Here is a 5068-nt window from a genome sequence, read left to right on the forward strand (position 1 = left end):
GTGTGTGTGTGTGTGTGTGTGTGTGTGTGTGTGTGTTTATTTTGGGGGGAGGTTGCAAGACTGAAGAGCAGATATGAGAAGATGTGGGGATGTGAAATTCACAAAGAATCAATAAAAACTTCTTTTAAAAAGGAACCCTGGCTTTTGTGCTGAGAATGGGAGATAGAGAGTCAATGTTGAAGCAGTTATAAACTCCTGCAATCATTCAAGTGTTGGATTGTGGTGGCTGGAATCAAAGTGGTCACTGTAAAAGAAATTTATTGATAAATTGGATATGGGGTACAATAAGATAAAAATCAAGATGACTCCGAGACAGTTCAGGCACAAAAGCCTTTTCTTAGCACAAACGCTCGAGTGGCCTTTGTCCAGTTAGGTTTTATTGCTGAAATAAAACACTGACCGGAAGTAACATGGGGAGGAAAGGGTTTATTTCTTCTTAAACCTCCACATAACAATCCATAACCAAGGGAAATCAGGCAGGAACTCAAGTAGGGCAGGAACCTGAAGGCAGAAACTGAAGCAGATGCCTGGAGGAGGGCTGCTTACTGGCTTGCTCAGTCTGCTTTTATATACAACTCAGGACCACCTGCCGAGGGGTGGCACCACCCACAGTGAACAGGGCCCTCCCACACTATTCGTTAATCAAGAAAATGACCTACGGAGTTGCCTACAGGCCAATTTCATGAAGGCATGTCTCAATCAAGAGCTCCTCTTTACACATACCTAGGTTTGTGTCAAGTTGACAAAAACCAAACAACAGGCCCTCGGTCCCTGCACCTTTTCTTATCTTGTTCTATTCAGTCCTTCAGTGATCTTACTGAATCACATGAATTTGGATATGATGTGCTTCTTCTATCATGTTTAGTATCCCAACCTTGAATACCCAGCTGAAGTTTGCCCAGTTAAACCAATTGAAGAGTTAAATAGAACAAGATTCTTTGATCCCCAGTGAACATCTGTCCTCACCCTTTCAACCCTTCTCCTCCTTTGCTCATCCCTCTCACCAGTTAGCCAAGAGTTGTTCAAGGAGCTCTAGGTGACAGGAGCAGCATTGCCCCCACAGGTTCCTTGCTTTCTTGCTTTTTCTCATACATTGTGTCCAAGTCGTCAGCAACATCTTAAAGTTTTATCTTAAATGTCATATAAACCCAGTCCTTTGTCTTCCCACCACCATTGCCCCATTCTTATCCACACCCTGCCTCCCTTGCAGCACAACCCCATGTCCAATGTTTCCTTTGTTTTTTATTTGATCCTTGATAACCTATCTTCACACAGCAAGAATAGCCATTCTGTCAATACATAAAGCAGATCTTGTCTAGCATCTGCCTGCTCCCCATCTTCTCTTGACTCCGCATTTGCATTAGACTCCATTAAGGAACCAGAAAATCCTTCCAAGCTCTCCAAAACCATCAAAACGCAAGCCCAGAGTTCACAAAGTTTAGCAGATGTCCTTGGACCTTGCATTTGATTCTCAGCCCTTTAAAAAGTGTGTGTGTGTGTGTCTGTGTGTGTGTTTGTGCGTGTGTGCGTGTGTGTGTTTGTGTGTGTCGTCAATATGACTTCCTTAATATTTATTCCCCATATTTTTGAGGCAGGGTGCTCACTGAACCTGGTGCTCACAGATTTAGCTGGGGAGATGGCCAGCAGGCACCAGGGACCCTGTTTCCTCTGCCTCTCCAGCAGAGACAAACAGCAAGATGCCGCTGTGGCTTTTTCATGTGAGCTCAGGTCTTATCCTTACACAGTGAACATTTTTCTGATTTAGCCATCTCTCCAGCCCCTTCAACAGAAACTTCTCTGCTTGCCACTCTCATCTCACCTCCAGAAATATCATACTTCCTTCACACAAATTTCTCCAGATTCCAAAAGTAGACATATGTGTTCTATGCCTTTAAATTGATTCTCCTTTCTTCCCCTGATTCTCCAGCTAACATGGAAGAAAATGAGTTTGCAGTTTGACGGACTTGGAATAACACCCTTCCCAGTTACCTCTCACAATCCTAACGTCTCATCATTAATATGGGCATGGGCCTACTTAATGGAGTTTTAGGACATCAAATATGGCAAAATATACAGAAATCCTCATTTATTCCAGGGTCTCAATAGATGTCTCCCTGTTCCTTCACGTACTCCCTCCCCAGTATCTCTTCAACCCCGTCTTCTTTTTTTAGTGTCTCTTTCTTCTGGAACCAATAATCAGCTCTGTACAGGGTCAGCTGATGGATGGTTTAGCAAAATAAAGTGGAGAAATGAAGCAGTAACGGAAGGCTTAGACATTCCCAACCCCCATTCTGGATGTCCTAAACAAAGACACTCAAGTAAGAATAGAAAAGTGTGCTGTCGATGCTGACTCAGTTCTTTGGCATCTCTTGAATAGAAAAGGCCTGAATAGAAAAGGCTTTACTTCTCTACCTTTCCAGCCTGGATTTATGTATGAATGACCAAATTCTTCTGTGTCCAAGAGTAATGAGATCTCTGAAATATAGAAGCTCTGTGAGGAGAATTCAGTGTGGAACTGGTTTCATTTGATAGGATACTTAAATCTCAGTACCCACAGAGAAACTATTTTGTTGAAATACAAGAGTATTTGGCTCATGCCATATCTTTATTTATGTAACTTGGCTTAGATTAGTGGGGGGTGAGGAGGGTGCTGTATGAGACCTCCTAAAGGAAACCTACTCGGATACTATACTTCCCAGTATAGGAAATATACTATATTTTACCAGGGGAACATGGGAACAGACAGCAAACCTTTGTGGAGAAATAAAGACCTCTAAGATATTAGGTTCCTAGAACTCTCTTTATTTGGAAAAATACGATCATAAATAACAACCAGCAAATTACAGGTTGAGCAGATTGCTGGCATGACTTGTCGGGTATTTCTGTCGGAACTGGGCCTTGATGACTGACTACACATGCAGAATATTTTCTGGGAAATGAAGCAGATTAAACAGATTTCTGCCATTCACTACTGTTAGATTTGATGATGGTTTCCTGCACGCTTTTTACTCCTAACACAAGAACAGAATACACCAGAAGTTCTTTTATTGTTGAGAATAGTTTTTGCTATCCTAGGTTTTTTGTTATTCCAGATGAATTTGCAAATTGCTCTTTCTAACTCTGTGAAGAATTGAGTTGGAATTTTGATAGGGATTGCACCTGTAGATTGCTTTTGGTAGATAGCCATTTTTACTATATTAATTGTGCCAATCCATGAGCATGGGAGATCTTTCCATCTTCTGAGATCTTCTTTGATTTCTTTCTTCAGACACATGAAGTTCTTGTCATACAGATCTTTCACTTGCTTAGTTAGAGTCACACCAAGTATTTTATATTGTTTGTGACTATTGTGAAGGGTGTTGTTTCCCTAATTTCTTTCTCAGCCTGTTTATCCTTTGTGTAGAGGAAGGCCACTGATTTGCTTGAGTTCATTTTATATCCAGCTACTTTGCTGAAGCTGTTTATCAGGTTTAGGAGTTCTCTGGTGGAATTTTTGGAGTCACTTAAGTATACTATCATATCATCAGCAAATAGTGATAATTTGACTTCTTCCTTTCCAATTTGCATCCCTTTGATCTCCTTTTGTTGTCTAATTGCTCTGGGAGAGAGTGGGCAGCCTTGTCTAGTCCCTGATTTTAGTGGGATTGCTTCAAATTTCTCTCCATTTAGTTTGGTGTTGGCTTCTGGTTTGCTGTGTATTGCTCTTACTATGTTTAGGTATGGGCCTTGAATTCCTGATCTTTCCAAGACTTTTATCATGAAGGTATGTTGGAGCCAGGCCAGGGTGGTAGCTGAGCAGGTGAGAGGCAGGGACAGCTCCTCTGCTCTCATGACTGCAGGTAGTTAGGGGTCCCAGTGGAAGGGCATCACCCCCACACCCATGCCACCTCACAGCAGAGGAGTGGGCAGGCCCAGCTCCTCTTGACTCACACTCTCAGGGTTGTCTCACTTGTGTTCCTGCCACTAGGGCTAGCTCTACAGTGCTCTCCAGGTGAGGTAAAGGGCCCAGTGGCTTTCGCTGGCCAGGTACAGGGTCAGTTCCCCAGATTGGTGGTCTGTTTTCCTCTTCCCTTCCTCTGCTGTGTGGTGGTAGGTGGGGCTCCGTGTGTTTATGTCAGAACTATGCCATGGGGCTGAGGGCAGGTCTGTGGGCATCGTTCCCTGCCTGCACAGTGTGGCACTATGAAAGGCATGTCTCTGTTTGCCTTTTTCCTCCCATGCTGCACTGCCTGTACTGGATTTGATTTTCATGTGTCCTAGGCATAAAACAGCTTTGGCCACCAAGCTGGGTATAAAGCTAGGATGAACAGAGACTCAAGACAAGACCTGAAGGCTGCCAACTGCTCTGCCCCTGACTGATACAAGAATAACACTATCAACAGGTATCTCTTTGCCCATTGCCTGGGGACTGGGGAGGGGAATGTTTCTTTTAAAGTGTAAGATCATGTCACTATTGATAAATTCTTCAGTGACTTGTCATTTAGTGGGAAACAAACAAACAAAAAAGAAATTCTTCACTGCAGTGGTTGTAACACAGAGGTTATATTTTAGTTAGTCTCAGATATTTGATTTTATGTTTATTGTCTGTTTATAATTATTAGTAGATTACCTCCTTCACTCTTACAGTGTTCTGGATTATATAATAAGTTATATACCATCTGTATTAGATCTGTGGTCTGGTCCCTCAGTGTCTCCCAATTTTCTTAATATGTCACTGTACTCTGTCCATTTCATTTCTGGATAGTTTTATGTCAATTGGACCAAGCTAAAGTCGTCTGAAAGGAGAGAATCTCAATTAAGAAAATCTCCTCATCAGATGGGGATGTAGGCCAGCCTGTAGGGCCTTTTTTTAATTAGTGATTAATGGGGGAGCCTCATCCCACTGTGGGTAGTGATCCCTTTGCTGGTGGTCCTGGATTCTACGAGAAAGCAGGCTGAGCAAGCCGGTGAAAAGCACCCTTCCATGGTACTGCATCAGCCCCTGCCTCCAGGTGCCTATCCTGCTTGAGTTCCTGTCCTGACTTTCTTTAGTGATGGACTACAATGAGGGAAAGTCTGTGTATATTGT

General features: G+C 42.8%; 1 pseudogene; it reads right to left on the reverse strand.

The window, feature by feature from the left end:
* Positions 1 to 4247: 4247 nt before the first annotated feature.
* Positions 4248 to 4409, reverse strand: LOC116081323 (annotated as a pseudogene).
* Positions 4410 to 5068: the final 659 nt, after the last annotated feature.

The sequence above is a fragment of the Mastomys coucha genome, unplaced genomic scaffold (genome assembly GCF_008632895.1).
Source record: "Mastomys coucha isolate ucsf_1 unplaced genomic scaffold, UCSF_Mcou_1 pScaffold6, whole genome shotgun sequence".
NCBI classification, from domain to species: domain Eukaryota; kingdom Metazoa; phylum Chordata; class Mammalia; order Rodentia; family Muridae; genus Mastomys; species Mastomys coucha.